The following is a 13360-nucleotide window of genomic DNA, read 5'->3' as shown; positions in this document are numbered from 1 at the left end:
ACCTAATAACCTTGCTCTTATTCACATTTACTCTTAACTTTCTTCTTCCACACACTTTACCAAACTCGGTCACCAGCTTCTGCAGTTTCTCACATGAATCAGCCACCAGCGCTGTATCATCAGCGAACAACGACTGACTCACTTCCCAAGCTCTCTCATCCCCAACAGACTTCATACTTGCCCCTCTTTCCAAAACTCTTGCATTTACCTCCCTAACAACCCCATCCATATGCTTAATATATTCCCTGGGGATAGGGGAGAAAGAATACTTCCCACGTATTCCCTGCGTGTCATAGAAGGCGACTAAAAGGGAAGGGAGCGGGGGGCTGGAAATCCTCCCCTCTCGTTTTTTTTTTTTTTTTTTTTTTTTTTTTCCAAAAGAAGGAACAGAGAAGAGGTCCAGGTGAGGATATTCCCTCAAAGGCCCAGTCCTCTGTTCTTAACGCTACCTCGCTATCGCGGGAAATAGCGAATAGTATGAAAAAAAAAAAAAAAATATATGTATATATATATATATATATATATACATATATATATATATATATATATAAAGTGATTGGTTCTCAGTGAATGTAGGTTTGCGGCAGGGGTGTGTGATGTCTCCATGGTTGTTTAATTTGTTTATGGATGGGGTTGTTAGGGAGGTAAATGCAAGAGTCTTGGAAAGAGGGGCAAGTATGAAGTCTGTTGGGGATGAGAGAGCTTGGGAAGTGAGTCAGTTGTTGTTCGCTGATGATACAGCGCTGGTGGCGGATTCATGTGAGAAACTGCAGAAGCTGGTGACTGAGTTTGGTAAAGTGTGTGGAAGAAGAAAGTTAAGAGTAAATGTGAATAAGAGCAAGGTTATTAGGTACAGTAGGGTTGAGGGTCAAGTCAATTGGGAGGTGAGTTTGTATGGTGAAAAACTGGAGGAAGTGAAGTGTTTTAGATATCTGGGAGTGGATCTGTCAGCGGATGGAACCATGGAAGCGGAAGTGGATCATAGGGTGGGGGAGGGGGCGAAAATTTTGGGAGCCTTGAAAAATGTGTGGAAGTCGAGAACATTATCCCGGAAAGCAAAAATGGGTATGTTTGAAGGAATAGTAGTTCCAACAATGTTGTATGGTTGCGAGGCGTGGGCTATGGATAGAGTTGTGCGCAGGAGGATGGATGTGCTGGAAATGAGATGTTTGAGGATAATGTGTGGTGTGAGGTGGTTTGATCGAGTAAGTAACGTAAGGGTAAGAGAGATGTGTGGAAATAAAAAGAGCGTGGTTGAGAGAGCAGAAGAGGGTGTTTTAAAATGGTTTGGGCACATGGAGAGAATGAGTGAGGAAAGATTGACCAAGAGGATATATGTGTCGGAGGTGGAGGGAACGAGGAGAAGAGGGAGACCAAATTGGAGGTGGAAAGATGGAGTGAAAAAGATTTTGTGTGATCGGGGCCTGAACATGCAGGAGGGTGAAAGGAGGGCAAGGAATAGAGTGAATTGGAGCGATGTGGTATACAGGGGTTGACGTGCTGTCAGTGGATTGAATCAAGGCATGTGAAGCGTCCGGGGTAAACCATGGAAAGCTGTGTAGGTATGTATATTTGTGTGTGTGGACGTGTGTATGTACATGTGTATGGGGGGGTTGGGCCATTTCTTTCGTCTGTTTCCTTGCGCTACCTCGCAAACGCGGGAGACAGCGACAAAGTATAAAAAAAAAAAATATATATATATATATATATATATATATATATATATATATATATATATATATATATATATATATATATATTGATGTAAATTACACCTCAACAATTGAACCCAGTCTTGGTACCAAACCAACCAATCCATGGAAATTCCGCCGTGGCGCTAGCAAAAAATAATACGATAATCCCCACCGTTGTGTTCAGAAAACCTTGATAAGTGAATTCCACTATTGCAATATATCAGTCAGAGCGAGTGTACCTCACCATGGCAAATGAACTCCACCGTTGTACCAATCTAATATGGTATTATCCCGATCAGGGAAAGAAAGCGAACTCCAAGGCCAATCATCCCCTACATGTTACATGTTACTAAACCAACCTATAATATTAAGCCAACCACAAAAGTGAAGCCCTTCAAAGTACAAACCCAGCCATTGCGAGTGACCTGTTTTATGGTACTAAACTAACCATGGAAATGAACCCTACCATGGTACTAAGCTCACCATAGCAAATAAACTTTACTATGCTACTAGAACAACCATAGCAAGTGAACGCTACTATGGTACCCTCAAACCGTCGTCGTACTAACCCAACCACGGCCATTCATCACCTTCAAGTTCCTTATCCAACTATGGCAAGGGAACTCCACCATAATGCTAACTTAATCATGGCAAGTGAATTCCATCATGGTACAATCCCAACAATGGCAAGTGACTTCATCATGGTATTAAAGTAACTATGGCAAGTGAATCCTAGCATGGTACTAACCCTACCATGCCAAGTGAACCTCACCAAAGTTGCAACACTACCATAGAAAGTGAACCCCATCACGATATTTGCCCAACAAGATCTAATGAACTTCATCGCGGTATTAAGCCAACTATGGTATCAACCTAACGATATGAAGTGCACTCCATCGTGATTCTAACCCAGCCATGGTAAAAAAAAACCCAACCATTGTAAGTGACACCACCATGGCGTAAACCCGACCATAGTAAGTGAACTACAAGTTTATAGTAACCAAACCATGGTAAGGGAACCCCACAATGGTACTGTACCAACAGTGGCAAGTTAATTCCACTATAGTACTAAGCCAACCATAGCAAGTGAACCCCACCATGGTACAAAGCCAGCCATGGCAAGTGAACCCCACCATGGTGTTAAGCCAGCCATAACCAATGAAACCCATCATGGTAAGTGAACCCCACAATGGTACTGAACCAACAGTGGCAAGTTAATTCCACTATACTACAGAGCCAACCATGACAGATAAGCCTAAACATTGCACTAAACTAACCATAGCAAGTGAACCCCACGATCGTACGAAGCCAACCATAGCAATGGAACGAAAGCATGGTATTAAGACAGCCATAACAAGTGAACCCACCATAATACTAAGTCAGCCTTATAAGTGAACCCCCACCATGGTGCTAAGCCAGCCATAGCAAGTGAACCCCATCATGGAACCCCATCAAAGGAACCTTACCAAAGTACTAAGCCACGAATGGCTAGTGAACCCCCATCATGGTGCTAAGCCAGTCATAGCAATTGAACCCCACCGTGGTGCTAAACCATTCATAACAATTGAACCCCACCATTGTACAAAGCCAACTACAGTAAGTGAACCTCATCATGGTCTTAAGCTAAGCAAAGCAAGTAATCCCCACCATGGTACTACGCCAGCCATAGCAAGTGAACCAAGCGGCACAAAGCCAACCATGGCAAGTGAACCCCACCATGATGCTAAGCCAACTATAGCATTTGAACCCCACCATGGCACAAAGCCAGCCATAGCAAGTGAACCCCACCATGGTGCTAAGCCAACCATAGCAAGTGAACCCCACAATGGCACTAAGCCAACCATAGATAGCAATCTCCCATAAGCCTGTCAGACATGGTATATAAAGTGTTTGTAAACAACTGCTTTGGTTCTACCACCCATTACCTTCAGTTCAGGAATATATGTTTGTTCACGGAAGTCCCAGGCGGCTTTCACTAAACTGCAGTAAGTTTCCCTCTTATACCTGCGGTTTTTAACCCACTGCCTGACGTACGAAGTTATTACTAAACACCATCACGACAAACCATCAAGTATTGAAAATGAGAACGGTGTTTTTTACATATATTTATTAAGTAGTTTATACCTAATACATGATGGGCAGAATGAATGAAAACTTTACTTAATGTATCGTAATGTACGATTTGTGGATGCAAGTCCGCTGAGCCACAGTGACGGTAACTTGACTATTTTTATCTTGGTTGTTGAGTCTTACGCCCACCAACCTCTAAGGAAGGTCATCATGTCTGCAACACTATCTAATATGTGATTTGTAATCATTCGAAAAATCTATCTGAAATATATAAATGTAAAAACTAGAATGAATAGAAAAATTATGATTTTGATATTATGATAAAGATAAAAGACAATGAAAAGAAAAGATCTTGTGGGTATTGAGGCAACGTGGCGAGACACGCCGGTCGGCAGTTTCATTTTACCGAAAAGTGTGAAGAGATAGGACAGACGAGAGATACTCCTCCACCACGTCATGCACATGGAATATGATAATTTATTCGGAGGTCCGCCGGCTCAAGCCAATAGCGCAACTGCCCGGTGGATAATGCTTTCCCTCCAGGCCGACTGTCTTATGTGTGGACATGTCCACCCACATACGACCGGCCCAAGGAACCTCGCCACAGAGACCTCAACCCACAAACCACTTTATATTATCTTGAATAATTCTGTTTCTCTGATGAACACAATTAATTTGTCTATAGTATTCGAGTTGTGCCCGAGTACATTGATAATGTTAAAACAGGTGTTTTCCCTGTTGTAATAGTCGATTACATTTCTTATGTTCCTTGGCGTTGTTGACAAGTTGGTAGAAAGCATTTGTTGATATGCGGCGGCATCATGTGAGTGATAAATGTAGTTCATTCTGAGGCGGACCAGCACGATCTTCTCTCTTCTCTTCTTTCTAATCTTACATTAATGCTGGCTACTGTGACCCACGTCACCCCATCAAAATGCCTCATCATGTTATGCAACGTTCGTTCCCTAACTGACACGTATCCACACAGGCGTCATAAGTGAAGTGTCCTAAACGTTGAGCTTATATATCTTTTACCATAAAATCGCTTCTCCTAGAACTTTGTATGTGCTCTTATCATGCCCACACTATCTAATGATAAATCATAAAACACACACACACACACACACACACACACACACACGGATGGAGCCCCACGAGTATACAACTCCCTCCCCGTACTGAAGTTGAGGTAAATGTAATTATCTTTTTGTCCTGTACGGGAAGAGAATCTTACAATCGTATACATACATAAAAGTATAAACACAAGTGTAAAACTTCTTCACCATACAGGGCAAATACGTAATTACACACACAGACACACAGACACACGCACAGATACACACACACACACACACACACACACACACACACACACACACACACACACACACACTAAGGCCTTTCTAAGTAATATACTTTCAGGGTTATATGTGTACAGCATAAAGCATCACTGAGGTTTAGAGGCAAATGTAGTTAAAAGAACCAAAAAAAAAAAAAATAAAGCAATGTCATAGATAAGGTTGTCAACAGACCAGATAATATCCCTAGATAAATCTAAGGATGTTTATGGTACATGATTGGGTATTTGGAATAACAGTGGGAATCTCATACCTCGGGCCGCTCCACCTTCTTCAAAGTATTTCTTTCTAGTACTAGTGAAGGCAATAATATCTTTTCATGACTTATGCTGCTACATTGTTCACTTTCTCTTGAAAACAAGTTTAATAATCTAAGATTTTCTTGCTTGAATTCACCGCCTGTTGACTGATAATGCATACAAATCACCAGTACATCTTGAAAGACCCTTTTATCATAAGACATGAGAGAAGGCATCTTATGGTAAACATCACATTTCCTTACACTAGTCTTCCCTAACCCACACGGCAGGAAGTGTAAGACTCTCTCCCTGCAACACACAAGTTAATCATATTGGAACATAGTGAAAGAAGGCTTCGGCCCGATTATCATCCAGAGGAAAACTAAGTCACAAGAATAAGTTACGAAAATGCTGAATTTAGAATGCTGAACCAAGAGAAAGTAAGGAGTGATGCGACTAAATGAACGTCATTATGAAACGTATATTGCTCAAAACAGCAAAGAAACCCTAAAGAGTTTTACAGAAGTGTTAGAAGAAAGTCATTACCCAGCCAATACGTCCACTAGTAAAATATCCTCGTCTTCTTTTGAATAGTTTTCCTGAAAAGGAAAATATTATTCAACGCATTAAGGATTTTCTATTGAATGGAAAGTGTAGAATATCAAGAATGGAATGAATAACAAAGGATATTGGATCATGTAGGTTCCATTTTACTTATCTTGAGGAGACTACTAATGTTGTGTTATCAACTAAGCTCTCCACTATTTTTGATTTTGTAGGGGTGACAAAATACACAAAGAATTGGTTAACTTAGTAACTTTATCTAAATTGGAGCTAGAATATGTAAGGAAGTTGTAAATGAACTTAGAGACAGCTTGACCTGTCAGAAATAGTTTTCTCGACAAAAATGATGGTTGAAATTGAAGCAATTATTGCAGATGTGTTTACAAAATATGTTGGGTATCCATTGGTAAGCTTTATGTGCAAAAGCTGGCTTTAAGAAACTTCATGATGTAAAGAAATTTGTTACAAAACTAACTATATCCATTTCTGCGCGTGCTAAGAAAAAAATATTAGAATATACTAAGCAAGATGAACTCAGTGTACAAAGGACTACTTATGTACAGGTATCAATCTTCCTTGGGTCAGTCGAGGTTCTGTTATGAAACGATTTGTTGAATGTCTAGAAGAAATACGTATGCTCCTGACAAATGAAAAACTAGTTATTTGAAGAATTATATGACGGTGAGTTGATTTGTACACTGATTTTTTTTTCTTACGAATTTTCCTCGTATCAAATGATTTGGACACCAGTTTACAGGAGTTTGGCAAAAAAATTGGACGTTCTGTTTCATAACAAAAAAGCCTTTGAAAAGAATTTTTCTTTTTTTTACCGTGATGTTGATAATGGCACATAGGTAATTCTCACCCACAAAAACACCAGAATAATCTTATAATCTATGAAAAAACAGACACTGAAGGCCTTCAAATGCAATTTTGGGTTATCCCTGATTCAACTATCTAGTAATTCACTTCAAGATTAACGAGGTTCTGGTCATTTAAAGAAAATGCAAATTTCATAAAATATGCAGACAATGTGATATTAGACAAATTGAATTTGGGAATGTTGCAATCACTTGAAAAATTCTAAGATACAATCCTTCTATTTACAAAGTAGCTTAATTTGAAGGTAAAAAAAATGTAGACTTATGAGCTGAACTAGAAAATATTGAAAGAGGTAGGTTTGAGACCGGATTACCACCGAGTGTCTCAAAACTGTAAGAATGGTAGTATCATCAATATGATAATCTACTTATTAATATAATTTATTGCTTTCAGCTATGAATTTTGTGGAGAGAATATATATATATATAGGGTGGGGGAGGGGGCAAAAGCTTTGGGAGCGTTGAAGAATGTGTAGAAGTCGAGAATGATATCTTGGAAAGCAAAAATGGGTAAGTTTGAAGGAATAGTGGTTCCAACAATGTTATATGGTTGCGAGGCGTGGGAGCGTTGAAGAATGTGTGGAAGTCGAGAACGATATCTTGGAAAGCAAAAATGAGTATGTTTGAAGGAATAGTGGTTCCAACAATGTTATATGGTTGCGAGGCGTGGGCTATAGATAGAGTTGTGCGGAGGGGGGGTGTGCTGGAAATGAGATGTTTGAGAACGATATGTGGTGTGAGGTGGTTTGATCAAGTAAGTAATGACAGGGCATTAGAGATGTGTGGTGATAAAAGGAGTGTGGTTGAGAGAGCACAAGAGGGTGTTTTAAAATGGTTTGGTCACATGGAGAGAATGAGTGAGGAAAGATTGACCAAGAGGATATATGTGTCAGAGGTGGAGGGAACGAGAAGTGGGAGACCAAATTGGAGGTGGAAAGATGGAGTGAAAAAGATTTTGAGTGATCGGGGCCTGAACATGCAGGAGGGTGAAAGGTGTACAAGGAATAGAGTGAATTGGAACGATGTGGCATATCGGGGTCGACGTGCTGTTAATGAATTGAACCAGGGTATGTGAAGCGTCTGGGGTAAATCATGGAAAGTTCTGTGGGGCCTGGATGTGGAAAGGGAGGTGTGGTTTCGGTGCACTATACATGACAGGTAGAGACTGAGTGTGAACGAATGTGGCCTTTGTTGTCTTTTCCTAGCACTACCTCGCGAACATGCGGGGGGAGGGGGTTGTTATTTCGTGTGTGGCGAGGTGGCGACGGGATGAATAAGGGCAGACAGTATGAATTACGTACATGTGTATATTTGTATGTCTGTGTGTGTGTATATATATGTATACGTTGAGATGTATAGGTATATATATGTGCGTGTGTGGACGTGTATGTATATACATGTGTAAATAACGTGCGTAAGACAAGAGCACAAATGGGAACATCGGTGAAGCATGCGCGTGGGCAGGTAATAACAAGTAGTGATTCAGCGAGAAGGAGATGAAGTGAGAAATTTGAAGGTTTGATTGTTTTTGATGATTGAGTGGCAGACATCGTTTGCTTTTGTCGGGGTGGTGTGCAAAGTGAGAGGGTCAGGGAGAATGGTTTTGTAAACAGAGAAGAGGTAGTGAAAGCTTTGCGGAGGATGAAAGCCAGCAAGGCGGCGGGTTTGGATGGTACTGCAATGGAATGTATCAAAAAAAAGGGGTGACTGTGTTGTGTATCGATTGGTAAGGATATTCAGTGTATATATGGATCACGTTAAAGTGCCTGGCGATTGGAGGAATGCATGCATAATGCCATTGTACAAAGGCAAATGTGATAAAGGTGAGAGTTCAAAGTACAGATACATAAGTTTGTTGAGTATTCCTGGGAAACTATGTAGAAGGATATTGATTGAAAGGGTAAAAGCATGTAAAGAGCATCAGATTTAGGCAGCGCAGTGTAGTTTCAGAAATAGTAGAGGATGCGTGGGTCATATGTTTGCTTTGAAAAATATATGTGAGAAATACTTAGAAAAGCAGATGGATTCATATGTAGCATCTATTTATCTGGAGAAGGCATATGATAGGGTTAATAGAGATGCTTTGTGGAATGTTCTATGAGTGTAGGTATGGGAAATTGATAGAAGCAGTGAAAAGCTTTTACCAAGGATGTAAGGCATGTGTACGAGTAGGAAGAGAGGGAAGTGATTGGTTCCCAGTGGATGTTGGTTTTCGGCAGGGATGTGTGATGTCCCCATGATTGTTTATTTTGTTTATGGATGGTGTCGTTAGGCAAGTAGATGCAAGAGTTTTGGAGAGAGGGGCGAGTGTGAAGTCTGCTAGGGATGAGAGGGCTTGGGAAGTGAGTCATTTGTTGTTTGCTGTTGATACAGTTGTGGTGGCTGATTCGGGTGAGAAAATGCAGAGGTTGGTGACGGAGTTCGGTAAATTGTGTGAAAGGAGAAAGTTGAGAGTAAATGTGAATAAGAGCAAGGTTATCAGGTTCAGCAGGGTTGAGGGACAAGTTAATTGGGAGATAAGTTTGAATGGAAAAAAATTTAGGTGAAGTGTTTTATATATCTGGGAGTGGACTTTGCGGCGGATGGAACCATGGAAGCGGAAGTGCGTCATAGGGTGGGGTAAGCGGCGAAGGTTCAAGTAGCGATAAAGAATGTTTGGAAGGAGAAAATGTTATCTCGGAGAGCAAAAATGGGTATGTTTGAAGGAATAGTAGTTCCAACAATGTTATATGGATGCGAGGCATAGGCTATAGATAGGGATATACGGAGGAAGATGGATGTGTTGGAAATGAAATGTTTGAGGACTATATGTGGTGTGAGGTGGTTTGATCGAGTAAGTAATGAAAGGCTAAGAGAGATGTGTGGTAATATAAAGGGTGTAGTTGAGAGAGCAGAAGGCGTATTGAAATCGTTTGGACATATGGAGAGAATGAGTGAGGAAAGTTTGATAAAGAGGATATATGTGTCAGAGTTGGATGGAACGAGAAGTGGGAGAACAAATTGAAGGTGGAATGACGAAGTGAAAAAGATTTTGAGCGATCAGGGCCTGATAGCCTAGCGGTAGGATTCTCGCGTGTGGCACAGGAGTCCCGGGTTCGATCCTGGCTGTTGGAGGTTTGAATGTTCTATGAAGGTGCGCGCTCATATGCACTTTATTCGTATATATATATATATATATATATATATATTTTCAAACTATTCGCCATTTCCCGCATTAGCGAGGTAGCGTTAAGAACAGAGAACTAGGCCTTTTAGGGAATACCCTCACCTGGCCCCCTTCTCTGTTCCTTCGTTTGGAAAATAAAAAAAAAAAAAAAAACGAGAGGGGAGGATTTCCAGCCCCCCGCTCCCTCCCCTTTTAGTCGCCTTCTACGACACGCAGGGAATACGTGGGAAGTATTCTTTCTCCCCTATCCCCAGGGATATATATATATATATATATATATATATATATATATATATATATATATATATATATATATATATATATATATATATATATTATCCCTGGGGATAGGGGATTAAGAATACTTCCCACGTATTCCCTGCGTGTCGTAGAAGGCGACTAAAAGGGGAGGGAGCGGGGGGGCTGGAAATCCTCCCCTCTCATTTTTTTTTATTTAATTTTCCAAAAGAAGGAACAGAGGGGGCCAGGTGAGGATATTCCAAAAAAGGCCCAGTCCTCTGTTCTTAACGCTACCTCGCTAACGCGGGAAATGGCAAATAGTTTAAAAGAAAAAGAAAAAAAAAAAAAAAAATATATATATATATATATATATATATATATATATATATATATATATATATATATATATATATATAAGATCACAAGTCTACACGTGATCAAGTATATTCCTATGAGTCTACGGGGAAAATTAAGCACGATAAATTCCCAAGTGCTCTTTAGTTAATAATAACATCATCAGGGGAGAGACAAGAGAAAAATATAACGGTCAGTTCATATATAATGAAGAGACGTGGCTAGGACGCCATTTGGTGAATATACGATTGTCCAAGACAGACAACGAGCGTATAATAAACTTATCATTTTACAAATTTCATCAGCAATAAAGTTATCTTATTTGTATAGACCATCATTAATATGAAGATTTATTTCTTTGTGTATTTCATAATGGAAGATTCAATGATATTTCGTGGTAATAGAGTTAGTGTTAATAGCTGAGATAGTATTACTCCAGTCAATACAATGATCATAGTTTTTAACGTGATTAAAGTTAAGTACGCTAGATCTTTCATTGACAAATCCCTTAAGTTAGCAAAGAAATCATTTTATAGAGTTGAGGCCAAACCTCCCATTGACACCAAGAATCTTTTAGTTCTCCCTTTTAATAATAATTTTACTTTACTTCCATGTTCCTTAAATCCTTTCATGTAAATGTTGCCTTCAGCAATAATAATACTATAAAGAATATCTTAATCAGGAATTCACCAGAAAATTCTCCTGGGCGCATCTATAAAGTGCCATATAGAAATTGTGATAAGTTTTATGTTGGGCAGACTGGCGAGGATCTTTCTGTTAGACTTAAGCAACATGAATATAGTATAAGAACGGAAGAACGGGACAAGAATCAAATGCCTTGATTAATCATGTTAAAAACTATGATCATTGTATTGACTGGAGTAATGCCATCTCAGTTATTAACTCTAACTCTATACGCTCGTTGTCTGTCTTGGACAATCGCATATTTACCAAATGGTGTCCTAGCTACGTCACTTCGTTGTATATCAACTGACTGTTATATTTTTCTCTTTTGTCTCCCCGATGATGTGATTTTACACTAAAATGCACTTGGGAACTTATCATGGTCCATTTCCCCCGTGGACTCACAGGAATATATATATATATATATATATATATATATATATATATATATATATATATATATATATATATATATATATATATATATATATCCCTAGGTATAGGGGAAAAAGAATACTTCCCACGCATTCCTCACGTGTCGTAGAAGGCGACTAAAGGGTACGGGAGCGGCGGCTAGAAGCCCTCCCCTCGTAGTATCTTAACTTTCTAAAAGGAGAAACAGAAGAAGGAGTCACGCGAGGAGTGCTCATCCTCCTCGAAGGCTCAGATTGCGGTGTCTAAATGCGTGTGGATGTAACCAAGATGAGAAAAGAATAGATAGGCAGTATGTTTGAGGAAAGGAACATGGATGTTTTGGCTCTGAGTGAAACGAAGCTCAAGGGTAAAGGGGAAGAGTGGTTTGGAAATGTCTTGGGAGTAAAGTTAGGGGTTAGTGAGAGGACAAGAGCAAGGGAAGGAGTAGCACTATTCCTGACACAAGAGTGGTTGGAGTATGTGATAAAGTGTAAAAAAGTAAACTCTAGAGTGATATGGGTAAAACTGAAAGTGGATGGAGAGAGATGGGTGATTATAAGTGCATATGCACCTGGGCATGAGAAGAATGATCATGAGAGGCAAGTGTTTTGGAAGCCGCTGAGTGAGTGTGTTAATAGTTTTGATGCACGAGACCGGGCTATAGTGATTGGTGATTTGAATGCAAAGGTGAGTAATGTGGCAGTTAAGGAACAATTGGTGTACATGGGGTGTTCAGTGTTGTAAATGGAAATGGTGAAGAGCTTGTAGATTTATGTGCTGAAAAAGGACTGGTGATTGGGAATAACTGGTTTAAAAAGAGAGATATACATAAGTACACGTATGTAAGTAGGAGAGATGGCCAGAGAGCGTTATTGGATTATGTGTTAATTGATAGGCGCGCGAAAGAGAGACTTTTGCATTAAATGTGCCGGGAGGTGCAATTGGAGGGATGTTTGATCATTATCTTGTGGAGGCGAAGGTGAAGATTTGTATGGGTTTTCAGAAAAGAAGAGAGAATGTTGGGGTGAAGAGAGTGGTGAGAGTAAGTGAGCTTGGGAAGGAGACGTGTGTGAGGAAGTACCAGGAGAGACTGAGTACAGAATTGAAGAAGGTGAGAACAAAGGAGGTAAGGGGAGTGGGGGAGGAATGGGATGTATTTAGGGAAGTGATGGCTTGTGCAAAAGATGCTTGTGGCATGAGAAGCGTGGGAAGTGGGCAGATTAGAAAGGGTAGTGAGTGGTGGGATGAAGAAGTAAGATTATTAGTGAAAGAGAAGAGAGAGGCATTTGGACGATTTTTGCAGGGAAAAAATGCAAATGAGTGGGAGATGTATAAAAGAAAGAGGCAGGAGGTCAAGAGTAACGTGCAAGAGGTGAAAAAGAGGGCAAATGAGAGTTGCGGTGAGAGAGTATCATTAAATCTTAGGGAGAATAAAAACATCTTTTGGCAGGAGGTAAATAAAGTGCGTAAGACAAGGGAACAAATAAGAACATCAGTGAAGGAGGCTAATGGGGAGGTGATAACAAGTAGTGGTGATGTGAGAAGGAGGTAGAGTGAGTATTTTGAAGGTTTGCTGAATGTGTTTGATGATCGAGAGGCAGATATAGGGTGTTTTGGTCGAGGTGGTGTGCATAGTGAGAGGGTTAGGGAGAATGATTTAGTAAACAGAGAAGAGGTAGTAAAAGCTTTAACAGAG

The 13360-nt window shown here is 40.1% G+C and overlaps 1 long non-coding RNA gene across 2 annotated transcripts in view; it reads right to left on the bottom strand.

The window, feature by feature from the left end:
* Positions 1-13360, bottom strand: part of LOC139761675 (uncharacterized) — a 78908-nt gene that overhangs the window by 38152 nt on the left and 27396 nt on the right. Inside the window, exon 1 of one of the 2 annotated variants that reach the window (XR_011715586.1) lies at positions 3620-3659. The exons of the other annotated variant lie outside the window; for it this stretch is intronic. This is a non-coding gene — a long non-coding RNA (uncharacterized lncRNA). Of the gene's footprint in view, positions 1-3619; positions 3660-13360 lie in introns of those variants that run through there. 2 annotated transcript variants of the gene reach the window in all.

Source organism: Panulirus ornatus, chromosome 41 (genome assembly GCF_036320965.1).
Source record: "Panulirus ornatus isolate Po-2019 chromosome 41, ASM3632096v1, whole genome shotgun sequence".
Taxonomy (NCBI): Eukaryota; Metazoa; Arthropoda; class Malacostraca; order Decapoda; family Palinuridae; genus Panulirus; species Panulirus ornatus.
The sequence above is the reverse complement of the archived record's forward strand: the minus strand, read 5'-3'. Positions and strand labels throughout refer to the sequence as shown.